Source organism: Bos taurus, chromosome 10 (genome assembly GCF_002263795.3).
Source record: "Bos taurus isolate L1 Dominette 01449 registration number 42190680 breed Hereford chromosome 10, ARS-UCD2.0, whole genome shotgun sequence".
Classification (NCBI taxonomy): domain Eukaryota; kingdom Metazoa; phylum Chordata; class Mammalia; order Artiodactyla; family Bovidae; genus Bos; species Bos taurus.
In genome coordinates, this window is record NC_037337.1 from 64,868,778 (window position 1) to 64,883,105 (window position 14,328).

General features: G+C 43.3%; 1 protein-coding gene across 1 annotated transcript in view; it reads right to left on the bottom strand.

The window, feature by feature from the left end:
* SQOR (sulfide quinone oxidoreductase) overlaps positions 1 to 6,710 on the bottom strand; it is a 64,407-nt gene extending 57,697 nt beyond the window's left edge. Inside the window, exons 1-2 of the mRNA XM_015473181.3 lie at positions 6,558 to 6,710; positions 5,426 to 5,561 (exon numbers count right to left, since the gene is read on the bottom strand). The gene's annotated coding sequence lies outside the window, so the exon portion shown is untranslated. The remainder of the gene's footprint in view (positions 1 to 5,425; positions 5,562 to 6,557) is intronic.
* Positions 6,711 to 14,328: the final 7,618 nt, after the last annotated feature.

Below are 14,328 nucleotides of genomic sequence, written 5' to 3' on the forward strand. Positions count from 1 at the left end.
CACTGTCTATGTAATCTTCCAGGCAAGAATACTGGAGTGGGATGCCATTTCCTATTCCCAGGGATCTTCCTGACCCAGAGATCAAACCCGAATCTCTTGCATTGACACTCAGACTCTTTATACCACTTTGCCACCTTTTATTTCTATTATTACATTGTGATGTATAATGAAATAATTATATAGCTCACCATAATGCAGAATCAATGAACTTGTTTTCCTGCAGCTGTAAATACAGATGAAGCTTTACTCGCTTGCCCACTGCTCACATCCACTGCTCACCTCCTAAGAGGTTATGGACCAGTACTGGGGGTTGGGGATTCCTGAAGTAGCCAACACCTTTCTGCCAGATTCTAACAATTCAACCGATTAGAAATTAAAGGCCTTTCTTTCGTTTTCCTGTAGGTGGCACTACAGCATAAGTTTTTGGTTTCTTTTCCATGCAGTGCTTCTGATAAATTATATTCAAGAATCAGTACTTTGCACTCTCTACCACTTCTGTCAGAGATGTGGCCCTATGCCCTCCTTATCACATCTGTTCCTCTGGGGTCAGTGTTGCTGGTGTGGCTGCCTTGTGCACCAGGATGGTAGGCTCCTCTTTTCATCCAGGATCCCCTGAATCACAGGCTCCATCACCACTGAGGGGCGGACAGTGGCAGCAGGCTGGGGATGGGCGGGTGCATCTGCCATGTGGTGGTGTCAGGTTCGCAGGGTAGACCAGGGTGCTGGAGCCATAGGCACCTCAGCAGCTGGTGGGCCAGTGTCCCATGTACAACTGCCACTGCAGCCCAGCTTCTTGTGCTGCAGGCACTGCCATGGCCAAGGAAGCCCAAGTCATGTGTCTGCCTCCGCTGCCACTAGTGGGTTCTCTGGGGCTGCAGTCTCAGCTTCCATGGTTGGAAGGCCAGGATTACAGGCACCAACTCCACTGGTACCTCGGTTCTACCTTTTCTCTGTGTTACAGTCAAACCACCTTTTTTTCCTTTTTTTTTTTTTTTCATACTTAATGTTAGGGCAAGAGGGAACACCAGAAATCATGCAAGAAAATTACCTGTGTGTGGAACTATCCACACAGCACAGGACACTGGCATTCGTGGCTCCCACTCTCTAAACACCAATAGATTATTTCCCAGTCATCTTGACAAAAATGTCCTTGAGTGTTTCCAAAATGCCCTACCTCACCTCCTAGTCTCACCATTTGAATGACATTAGAACATTCTCTAACACCATACACAAAAATAAACTAAAAATGGAGTAAAGACCTCAATGTAAGGCCAGATAACTATAAAGCTCTTAAGAGAAAAACATAAGCAGAACACTCTTTGACATAAATTGCAGCAGTATCTTTTTGGATCCACCGTCTAATGAAAATAAAAACAAATAAGCAAATAAGACTTAATTAAACTTAGAAGCTTTTGCACAGTAAAGGAAATCATAAGCAACAACCCACAGAATGGGAGAAAATATTTGCAAATGATACAACCGACAAAGGATCAATCCCTAAAAATACAAACACCTCATGCAGCTCTTCTAAAAACACAATAAAAAAATAGGCAGAAGATCTAAATAGATGTTTCTCCAAAGAAGACATACAGATGGTCAACAGGAACGTAAAAAGATGCTGCTGCTGCTGCTGCTAAGTCGCTTCAGTCATGTCCGACTCTGTGCGACCCCATAGACGGAAGCCCACCAGGCTCTGCCATCTCTGGGATTCTCCAGGCAAGAGCACTGGAGTGGGTTGCCATTTCCTTCTCCAATGCATGAAAGTGAAAAGTGAAAGAGAAGTCGCTCAGTCGTGTCCGACTCTTAGCGACCCCATGGACTATAGCCTACTGGGCTCCTCCATCCATGGGATTTTCCAGGCAAGAGTACTGGAGTGGGGTGCCATTGCCTAAACACTGCCAATTATTAGAGAAATGCAAATCAAAACTACAGTGAGGTATCACCTCACACCGGTCAGAATGGCCGTCATTAAAAAATCTAGAAACAATAAATGCTGGAGAGTGTGTGGAGAAGGGAACCCTCCGGCAGTGTTGGTAAGAATGTAATTTGGTATAACCACTATGGAGAACAGTATGGAGACTCCTTAAAAAACTAAAAACAGAACTTCCATATGATCCAGCAATCCCAATCCTGGACATATATCCAGAGAAGACCTTAATTCAAAGAGATACTTGCCTCACAGTGTTCACTGTAGCACTATTTATAACAGGCAGGACACGGAAGCAACCTAAATGTCCATCAACAGAGAAACTGATAAAGAAGATGTGGTACATATATATGAAATGGAATATTACTCAGCCATAAAAAGCATGAAATAATGCCATTTGCAGCTACACTGATGGACCTAGAGATTATCATACTAAGAAAAGTCAGTGAAAGAAAAATATCATATGATATCAGTTATATGTGGAATCTAAAAAAAAATGATACATACGAACTTATTTACAAAACAGACTCACAGACTATGGAAACAAATTTATGATTACCAAAGTGGAATGAATTAAGAGTTAAATTAGGGATAAATTAGGAGTTTGGAATTGGTAAACAGACACTAATTTCCAAAAGGAAAAAGGAAAATGTCAACTCTAGGCCCTGTAAATATTAGATCTTATTATATATTGTTTTGTACTTATATAAGCAAGGTGGTGTGATAGTAAAAATACTCTGCCTTAGAGCAACAAAGACTTCTGCCAAATACACGTACATTAGAGTGCTGGAGAATGTAGGCATGGCTTGGGCAGGCTCAGACTCTCCATCCAAAGGGGTCTCTGAGGACATAAGAGAAAGACTGGATCTGGAATCAAGCCTTTCTAAGAAACTTAGCTTTAAACTTCGTTATGGAAAACGTTTGCCTGAATTTCTTCATCTATATGATAGGAATAAATGTGTTCTCCTACCTCAGGGATATTCTGGAAGAATAAACATTATGTCTTTTGGGCCACAAAACCCTCAGAGTATGTGGAACTACAAAGACCAGAGGTTATCTTTGGGTTCATACACCACCACTCTCAGAGAGAATGAGTTGGTGTGCCTTGGTTAACTGTATCAGTAAAATGGGTATACCCACCTCATAGTATCCTTATGAAAATTAAGAGTTAATATATAGAAAGTGATTGGTACCATATCTGGCATAGAATAAGTATTCAGTAAGGAAATCAACCCTGAATATTCACTGGAAGGACTGATGATGAAGCTGAAGCTTCAGTACTTTGGCCACCTGATGCAAAGAGCCTACTTACTGCAAAAACACCTGATGCTGGTAAAGACTGAGGGCAAAAGGAGGAGGGGCAACAGAGGATGAGATGGTTGGAGAGTATCATCGACTCAATGGACATGAGTTTGAGCAAACTCCAGGAGAGAGGGAAGGACAGGGAACCCTAGTGTACTGCAGTCCATGGGGTCGCAAAGAATCAGACATGACTTAGCAACTAAACAACAACAGTCACCAAAATAACTATAGCTTTATAGATATTACTGTTATCCAGTGTTTGGATAGGCATTATATAAGGAGTTGAAGAGAAAGTAGTTCAACAGGCCTGCTTTAAGACAAATGAAATAGTATGAGTATTGGGCCTAGTATAAGAATACCAGACCACCTGACCTGCCTCTTGACAAACCTGTATGCAGGTCAGGAAGCAACAGTTAGAACTGGACATGGAACAAAAGACTGTTTCCACATAGGAAAAGGAGTACGTCAAGGCTGTATATTGTCACCCTGCTTATTTAACTTATATGCAGAGTACATCATGAGAAACGCTGGGCTGGAAGCAGCACAAGCTGGAATCAAGATTGCCGGGAGAAATATCAATAACCTCAGATATGCAGATGACATCACCCTTATGGCAGAAAGTGAAGAAGAACTAAAGAGCCTCTTGATGAAAGTGAAAGAGAGTGAAAATGTTGGCTTAAAGCTCAACATTCAGAAAACAAAGATCATGACATCTGGCCCCATCACTTCATAGCAAATAGATGGGGAAACAGTGGAAATAGTGTCAGACTTTATTTTTCTGGGCTCCCAAATCACTGCAGATGGTGACTGCAGCCATGAAATTAAAAGACGCTTACTCTTTGGAAGGACAGTTATGACCAACCTAGACAGAATATTAAAAAGCAGAGTCATTACTTTGCCAACAAAGGTCCATCTAGTCAAGGCTATGGTTTTTCCAGTATCATGTATGGATGTGAGATTTGGACTATAAAGAAAGCTGAGCGCTGAAGAATTGATGCTTTTGAACTGTGGTGTTGGAGAAGACTCTTGAGAGTCCCTTGGACTGCAAGGATATCCAACCAGTCCATTCTAAAGGAGATCAGTCCTGGGTGTTCGTTGGAAGGACGGATGTTGAAGTTGAAACTCCAATAGTTTGTCCACCTGATGCAAAGAGCTGACTCATTTGAAAAGACCCTGATGCTGGGAAAGATTGAGGGCAGGAGGAGAAACAGAGGATGAGATGGTTGGATGGCACCACCGACTCAAAGGACATGAGTTTGGGTAAATTCCAGGAGTTGGTGATGGACAGGGAGGCCTAGCGTGCTGCAGTTCATGGGGTCGCAAAGAGTCGGACACAACTGAGTGACTGAACTGAACTGATAAGAATAGTAGTAGTAATAGTGTTCATCGCTCAATCATGTCCAACTCTTTGTGACCCCACGGACTGTAGCCCACCAGGCTCCTCTATCCATGGGATTTCCCAGGCAAGAATACTGGAGTGGGTTGCCGTTTCCTTCTCCGGAGGATCTTCCTGATCCAGAAGTTTAACCTGGGTCTCCTGCATTGCAGGCAAATTCTTTACCGTCTGAGCTATAGGGAAGTCCTTTAGTATCAGAACGGTAGACTTCATTTCTCAAAGATTAGAATGATCAGAGATGTAGAAAAGCTAACTATTTACAGTATAGGCAGATAGACTGCACTGCAAAGTGCCCCTTAGACATAAAATTGAATCTGAGAGTGGAACTGATATTCCCAAGTGATGAAACAGAGTGGAGGAGGTCTCAATCTATCATCCAGGGCAAATGCTTATGGGTGTTCCTTCTGCCTCAAAATCAAAAGAGCCCCTCCTACTCACCTTCCTCTGGCTCCCTGTCAGTGACAGTTCCTTCAAGACATCTCTTCCCAAACCTGCCTTCGTGGCAGTGAGCGCCATGGTTCCCAGTTTCTGTTCCTCTGGTACTTGGTGTCATGGTTAATTATTACCCTCTTTAACAAAGTTATGCATAGTGACACACTGTCTCTCCATGAGAAACATGAAGCCACTGAGGGCAGGAACTGTGTCTTCTCCATCTGTTTGTCCCCAGGACTTAGCAGTGTCTTTTTCCCAACAAAAGTGTGTATTGGGTTCCATGGAACGGTTCCCAGGTAAGAGTACAAGTGTCTAAAGAAGTTAAAACAAGCTGCCTCAAAGGACTGTCAGAAATCTAGTAAACTTACCGCTCACATTTGATAAGCACATGGAAAATAGCATTCAGTGAAAAACTCAGGAGTCGCAGAGCGTGTGAGGATCTGAGGCCTTCCTGATCCCAGGAGCAGGTAGCAATTCTTCCACTACTTCATCTGTGTCTTTTCTCTGCATGTTTGAACAGGACAGGAGAGTTCATCTAATGATGGAGCACTGGGAGACCATGGAGTTGCACAGTGAGGTTCTTGGCAGCAAGCACTTCCCTGGAGGGGCTAGGAACCAAGTCTCCTGTCCACCAGCCACCCTTGTGTCATATAGAGCTACTTCTCCTCACAGGTGCAGGGAGCAGTTCCCCATGGACCTGTGGGCTTTCCTTCCTTGAGGGGTAACTGAGAAGAGGAAGTATTTGGGTAAATTACTGTCCTCTGAGAGCACAGAGCTGATCCCAAGGCCACATTTTTCTCACCATCTCCCCTTCCTGCCCTCCACTATCCACTCTACAACCCCCTTCGCCCTCAGCTCTCGTCTTGGCAGGTCCTGGTGTCTTACCCGATGGCGTGACCCAAACCTTTACTCCTGAGGGGTCTGAACACTTGATAATCAAACCCTCCTCAGGCTGGGTGGCTGCCCATGTCTATTCACACAGTTAAATCAGGGCAAGGAGTTCAGGAGGTGCCCACCTGAACCCAAGTCTCACACACATTCCTCCTCGCTCCCCTCGTGTGAAAGCAGCCTTCCTCCTCCTGATGACCAGGGTCCATCAGACCTGCCGGCACGGCAACTCCTCTCTTGCCTGCTGCTCCCCGGACACAGAAATTTCCCAGTGTCCCGTCAGTAGCTTTACCATATAGATCACTGGAACGTTTATGGTGCCCCTGGCAAGAGTGTGTTCTCTTTAGGGACCAGAAACTACAATTATTTAGAGCCGAGTTGCAGGGAAAAGCAGCACAAAACTCCACAGTGGGTCCTTCAGAATGACGGTAACCAAGCCCATCCCTGCTTCCACCTCTTGGTTTCCAGACCCTTGATTTCTTCCTATTGAGGACACAGCACCACAGAGGTCTGCGATTTAATACACTGTGTGCTGAAGGACAGCACTCCATCCTTTCAGAGTGCTTTCTCAGAGCTGGCCTTCCAGTTGAGAAGGCCCTCTCCCAAAATTACCTCTGGGTGGTGCAGTACATGACACAGCCAGAGGGCCCCTGGTTCCACACCAGCTGCATCTGAAGTACAGCCCCTGCTTGGATGCTCTGCTGTATGGGATTCCATTCCTGTGGATCAGACATTCGGTAAGCCTCCAGATAGAAGGGCTGGTTGAGGATCTGTAGGCAGGATAAAGACAATGTTCACTGACAGTTTGCCTCACTGACAGTTTGCCTCGGGGTTATGTTAACTCTCCCACCTTCTTTCATGCTATAGACTGAGAACTCTTCAGTGCTGACATCCAAGAGAATATCACACTGATCCATTACACCAATGACCCTGTCAGGACAGAACAAGGGGAGTAAGCTAGAATGCTCCAGGTCTTAGTACTGATACTTGTGCTTCAGATGGGAAATAAACCTTATGGGCAGACAGAAAGAGGCCATTTCAATGATGTTTTTAAAAGTCTAGTGGTCAAGGGTATTATGGGACAGCCCCTTTTAAAGCAGAAGACAAACACTACACCTGACAGTCATGTCTCAAAGAAGGAAGTACACCGCCTCTTTGTGTTCCCCAGGGATATTTCTCTGGCCCACATACTAAGTGACACAGAGGCTGCCAGCAGTGAGTGGGGCTGGAGCAGGAAACAGTGTTGCAACAGGTCCAATGGGCCCAGTGCAGGTAGGCCTGTTAGCTGACCCCATGGTGTTGGAGGGGTCGGTGGTGGGAGAAGATACTGCATCAATCTGTACATGTGGGTCCACTCTAAGCTGGACTTTATACAGGACTTCATTTTTCACCTAGCCCTCAAAGGCCCCCCAATCCAACAGGATGGCCAGGATGCACCTTTTGGGTCTGCAGGTATTGGCATCAACTCCAAACCTTTGTCCAATAGTATTAGTGTATAGTCATGTAACTAAATGGCCATGAGCAGATTCTTTTGAGGAAAGTCTGGAACAACTGCCACAGTATATACTTGTGATAGTGTTGCAAGGTCCCTCCTCCTGCTACTTCTACAGTCAATGGGTTTCAGATCTGAAAACTGACTCAAGTCTGGGAACTGAGCATGAGATCATGATTTTTTATTAAAGTGACTGCTCTCAGCCTCTTAATCCAATTTTAGTTTGGGTTTTTTTTGTTTTTTTTTTTTTAATAGGCAAAAGATTAGCAAATACAGCTCCACTGGCTAAATCCAGACAACCACTTGTTCTTGTAAATAAAGTTTTATTGAAAGACAGCTTTACAATTGTTTACATATTGTTTAAGGCTGCTTTTGTGCTACAGCAGCTGAGTTGAGCGGCTGTGACAGAGAGCATGTGACCTGCAAAGCCTAAAATACTATCTGGACCTTTAAAGTCTGCTCATCCCGTTAAGAGATGCTAAGCAGCATCTTTGCCAACCATTTTGCCTCTAGGTGCAAATCTACACGTCACCCCATTAACCTTCTCCATAACCCTCTGCAGATAAAGCCCACTGACTGCCCTCCGACCTTACCTTTTGAAGAGTGAGGTAATTATGGCCTCCTGGCTTCTGGCAGGTAAGCGCCACCTCCTGGCCTATATCACTTCTGCAGATGCTAACAAGCTCAGTTTGTAAGCATTTCTCCTTCCATCATCCCCAGCCTGCACAACTTCTTAGTGATGCTGGTGTCCCTCTCATCAGTGCATTTCAATGGTTTGGGGACTGGTATATCCTCTCGTGGGATGCATTCTCTAGTTGGGTCTTTTGGCTTACATAGAGCCCTTCCAGCATGTCCACTTTCCTCAACCACTTTATTCCTTCCTGGACGGTCTTCTGGAGTGAAGGAGAGAAGGATGGGGGAAGCATCCTAAACTACTGAGCTTCGTCCAAGCCAACGTGGAGTCCCTGAGCCAAAGCTGACATCAGAGATACCCCATGTCTCCCAGGAGTGGACATTGGCTGGAAGCAGCCTGTAGGAAACATGCCCCAGTACAAATGTAGGTGGGCCTCAGAACACTGTGGCTGGAGCCCTTGGTCAACTATGGCCCCTCTAGTTAGAGGTGTGTGAGATGTAGTCTCATGGTTACGATAGGGGCCCAGAATGAAGTTTATGGTGTGTGTGACAAAACCCACTTTAAATGCCAGTCTGCATCTTTAGTAAGAAGTCTGACTTCTAAGGGGGCACAAGCTGTCGATTAGAGTGACACCTTAGAAGAGGAGAGTGATCAATAGAGTAAGAGGCTCCAGGACAGACTGCAAAGGCAGGGTGACTCACATGTGTGTCTCCTTCTCTCTCCTCACCATTATTCTTGCAATCCAGACAGAAAAGGATCCTCTGCCTTCATTCAGAAGTGATCTCTTCCCAGCTCCCTCACTGTGCGAGGGTAAATTCACAGACCTTAGGATTCTTCTGAGCCCAAGCTGTGAGGTAGTTAAAGGCTAGAAACATCTCATCTGTGATGAATGCTTTTGCCTAAATGCTGCCACTGTACCAAGCAGATGGACTGGTACCATCATCAAGTGAAAACAACAGCCATAAGCCTACATTCATTGACTGCCATGGGATACAAGGTATCTCATGATGTTAATGCTGGAAGAGTCAGGGATCACCCCGTATCTGCATGTTTACCCCTGACAGGAAATGAACTGCTTGGAAGCCTCCAGTGAGAGAACCTGGCTTCTCATCCTGTGTTCTTTCCCCAAAGCCATAAAGATGCACAAAGAAATGAAACTGGGCAATAGGCTGAAGACCCAGCAATGCAGGCCCAGCAAGGCAACATCCATGATAGCTTTCTCAAGGTGGTGGTGGTAGTGAAATGTCCAAAAGCAGCTGCAAAGGGAACACTCTGGCCCTTCTGGAGTCGCTCACTTCTCCCAGCAGCTCTGCCTTTCCTGACTCCAGCAGCACCAGCATCTGAAAGGAAGGTTTCCGAGCCACATCTCAGCCAGGTGGTCTCACTATTGCTTGCTTCTATTGAGTAAATGTGGAGCTTTACAGTCAGTCTAGAATTAAAACAGCCTTGCAGGAAAACCAAAGAGTTCTGTGCATTCTTCCCACTAGGCTCTCTCCTAACAAGGAAAACATGCCTCCTCCATTTCTTCCGATATCATCAAACTGGATTAAACAAATTAGCAGATGAAATGGGGGGTCCACATGATTCCCTATCATTGGAATAGTTTTATCAGAAGGTTTAAAGTAAAACTCCTAAGCCTATTTCTATCTCTGTTCCTAGGGTCTCTGGCCCAGGAAAACTCCCCAGCAATGTGGTAGCTTTGGCTTTTTCCCAGAATCAAATCTCACTCCACCAACTGTGGTTGTGTGATCTGGGAAGTTACTCAGACTCAGTGTGTCTCAGCTGTCCTCAACTGCAAAATGTCCTCATCGATAAAATGCGGGTAAGTATATGGTGCTGGGTGGCAACTCCTAAGGTTGCTGTTACAAGCTGACGCGTATAAAGCACCTGGCATGTGACAGATGCTCAACCGAGCTGGAGCTCTGAACTTCAGGCTTGGGAATGAGCTGGAAGCGAACATGGGATTATGGATCCAGCTAGAGATGAGAATTCTCTAAGAAATTGGACAAAACAAGAAACAAACGCTGCAAGCAATGAGAACAAGTGTGGGCTAGTGGCAGGACTCACCTGGGCGCTGGCCAGTGTTGCCTTCCGCCTTGAATTCCTGGATTAGCAGGCATGGAAACACATAATCTCCTAAACAGCATCCTTATTATTAAATTAGATCATGCGTTTGTGCTCAGTCCAACTCTTTGCAACCCCATGGACTGTAGCCCGTCAGGTTCCTCTGTCCATGGAATTTTCCAGGCAAGAATACTGGAGTGGGTTGCCATTTCCTTCTCCAGGGAATCTTCCTGACCCAGGGATCAAACCCAGGTCTCTTGCGTCTCCTGCATTGGCAGGTGGATTCTTTACCACTGTACCACCTGGGAAGCCAGAGTTCCTTATGAAACTAGATAATGCACATTAAAACATTTTGAAAAATATAATATGCTATAGCAACCCAGGAGACAATGACAATGTTAGATGCTTAAAGCTGTAATAAATAGAGAACTGTTAAGGCTGTCTCATAAATAAGGGAAGTAGGGAACAGAAGGGTGGTACTGTAAAATATCTGTGGAAAATAGCAATCTTAGCCCAGTAATCAAAGTCCATAGGAAGCTAAGAAAAACCCAGCACCCAGGTCGCACAAAGCCTTTACAGGAAAATAGCTCTCAGGATCCAAGACATTTTGAGGGGCCTAAGACCTTGTCCCATTTCAGAAGCAGAAATTCATGGACCCCTACTCCTCCCCTCACCCATAACACTCAGCTGTTCTGTTTCCATGTATGTTCTCATTTCTCCTTCAAGTACTAAAAGTGAGTACTCTGATCTACATGTTCCCAAAACAGTAACTGACCAAGCCAAAGAGATTCTCTATGTCCCCATCTAGCCAGAGTTTTTACTGCCAGACTAATTTTTCCACTTCTGAGCCCACGGGTTGGTTGCCCTTGGGCCAGGTGCTCACCCCAGATCCTATCAACAAAGGACCAAGGGGAAGAGTCAGGTGAATCAAAGCACAGAACTCTTGGGATCTTTGCCCACAATCAGATCTATTTTTGGCCTAGAATGCTTTTCTTAGAACAGGATTCCAAGCATGGTGGATGATGACAAATTATATGATTGGAGAAGAAAAAAAAAAAAAAGAAAGAAAGAAACTTCAAGCCTAACATCAAACTAAAAGATTCAAAAAGTTAGAAAAATGTAATTTTAAACCTTATCAAATATTTCACAGATCACTTTCAAACATTTCACTGCTTAAACAAAAATTCAGATCATACAGAAAATCTTGACTTACAAAAAAACTATAGTTGAAAATGCTTAGGCCAAACTTCATCAAACTAGTTGAGACAATACAGAATTAGTAGACTAGGGGAGCACAGTACCACAAGATGGCAGCAGTGTCCCCTGTGTTTCATCCGGTTTTAAGTCTAAGGTGTGTTCATCCGTTGAGTCTTTTCTAAAACTTTACCTATTCCTTGACGCCATTTTTAAGAAAACTGAACAGACCCGTAGTTAATACAGAAGGAATAATGCTACAATAGATGTGGCATCAATTCTTCTACAGCCTAGTACACACATTATCTCTGAGCTCATTTTACTCCCAAGATCTTGGGACTGCCTATCTTGTTAAATCTAGTAGAGTATGTAATCAGGAATAGAAGCAATGGCTTGGATTATCCAAGGATTACCGGCTCCTAAACCATGTTACAATTTCAGGAACTTAATCTTTTTAATATTCCCTATTTGGCATTTATGTAATACAGGTTTTTATTATAGCCATTTTAAGTATCCGTTTATCTCTATTAGATTCAATTCAGTCTCAACTGTGATGGCTAATTTTACATGGTAAATTGCCTCAGCTGTGTCTGACTCTGCAACCCCATGGACTGTAGCCTACCAGGCTCCTCCGTCCACAGATTTTCCAGGCAAGAGTACTGGAGTGGGTTGCCATTTCCTTCCCCAGAGGATCTTCCCAACCCAGGGATCAAACACAGGTCTCCCACATTGCAGGCAGATGCTTTACCGTCTGAGCCACCAGGAAAGCCCCAGTAATTTGGCTGCTGCTGCTGCTGCTAAGTCGCTTCAGTCATGTCAGACCCTGTGCGACCCCATAGACGGCAGCCCACCAGGGTCCCCCGTCCCTGAGATTCTCCAGGCAAGAATACTGGAATGGGTTGCCATTTCCTTCTCCAACGCATGAAAGTGGGAAGTGAAAAGTGAAAGTGAAGTCGTTCAGCTGTGTCTGACTCTTAGCGACCCCATGGACTGCAGCCTACCAGGCTCCTCCATCCATGGGATTTTCCAGGCAAGAGTACTGGAGTGGGGTGCCACTGCCTTCTCTGATAATTTGGCTAGACCATGTTATATAGTTATTTGGACAAATACCAGTCTAGATGTTGCTGTGACAGTATTTTCTAGATGAGACTAAAATATAAATCAGATTTTAAGATTTTGTTTTCATTCACTTGTACCAAATTCAATATGCTTTTTTGACTCTCTTTTTCAAAGTCCTAATAAAAGCCAAATCTGGAATGAAAGTGAGCAGCACCTATTGTACACTTACCCAGATTTGAGCCTTGCAGGCCTCCTGAAGCACTTTGGGAATATGCATGATCTACACCAGACTGAACAGCTAGCTACAACTTTTTCTTCAGTTTAAGATGAAGGGACGGGGGGGAGATGTTAATCTAAAACAGGTGAATATTATTGATTTATTATTCTTCACATGCCTATAAGCCTCCCTTATTTCAGGGTTCACAAAAGATACATCACTGTTCCCTTCTATTTCAGTCTTAGCCTTTCCTTTTCTCTTACTCAACTACCATACTCAACCCATATCAAATTTTACTTATCTTCTCTTTGACTGCCCTTCCTTTACCCTGTATTTCTTTGGAATTTTTCCTTTAAGTGCTTTTTAAACTAGTCATTAGAACCGTCTCCCTTGACTACTCCCTTAAACACTCTTAGTGGCTCTGAAAACAAACCTACTGAATAGCTTCACTCAAATGTTAACCTGAAGACTAGATGGCACCTGGCCTCATACATGCAAGCAGAGCTAAACCAGAACAAGTCTTAAATGTCTGAGTCACCTGTACAAGCATAATTTCTGAACAAATATATAACATAGGAACAATCTTCTTCAAAAGCAAAGCCTAGAAACTACTTTTTAAAATATGTACACAGTGAGGTCTGAATGTTAATGATTAAAAATCACTGCTTTAGAGGAAACTATATATATATATATATATATATATATATATATATATATTTGTAAAAGAATCTAATGAAATCTGTAGACTCAATCCTGAGAAACTCATATATACAAATCTCTGTGAGAAATTTATGAGAATTCATGTCTCTTTCAAAAGCCATCCACAGAAATCCCTCCTCCAGAGGCCCAAGGACTACCAGCTTAAAAAAATAAAAAATCTGACCTAAAATATTCTATCATAGTTGGAGTTTCCATAGGCTATATATGGTCTTCATGAAGCACTTTTTACCAAACCACTGAAAGTATAATTTATTCTCAAATAGAGAAGAATTTTATAAAGCTGGGTTATTTCAGCTAGAATCTTTTCGTAACACTTGCCATCACCTTTTCGAAAAGGATCTCATGAGCACACCAGTCATTCTGTGACACACCTACAGAGAACACTGAGAGGAAGATGACAGGAGAGGAAAGCAAAGGAACAGAATGTCTGAATAAAGTACATAAAGTGAAGTGTACAGTGCTGTGTGCACACCAGTGCTTGAGAGATGATACTGGATAATTCACAGACCTTTTTTTCTTTATTAAATGTGTAAAAACGAGTTATCATTTTTACAAGCTCAAAATCAGACAAGTACATGAGGGTATATAATTGGCATGTATAAACTATACCCACCAAAAAGCTCACTGCGGACACAATCCATACTACATTCAACATCTTGCATATTTACAAGATATTTCCTGCAAAGTAAATACAAAATTAATTCCCATCACTTTAGTACGTACATGATATACGTACTGAAACATATACAAACATAAAACAAAGGCAGTTTTTTTCAAACAAAACACCAAAGGCAATTTTTTTCAACTTAAGTACCAATTCATTATTTTGTACAAAAAACAGCAAGACTAATTTAAGGGTTCTGCTCAGTTTTAGTCAACAAGATATGTATGTATGCTACTGAAATACAGCGCAAGTTTTAGATTTTAATTACCAAGATAAAAGTACTTCTGTTTTACAATTGACCTAAAAATAGTGCTGTGTGCTCAGTCATTCAGTAGTGTC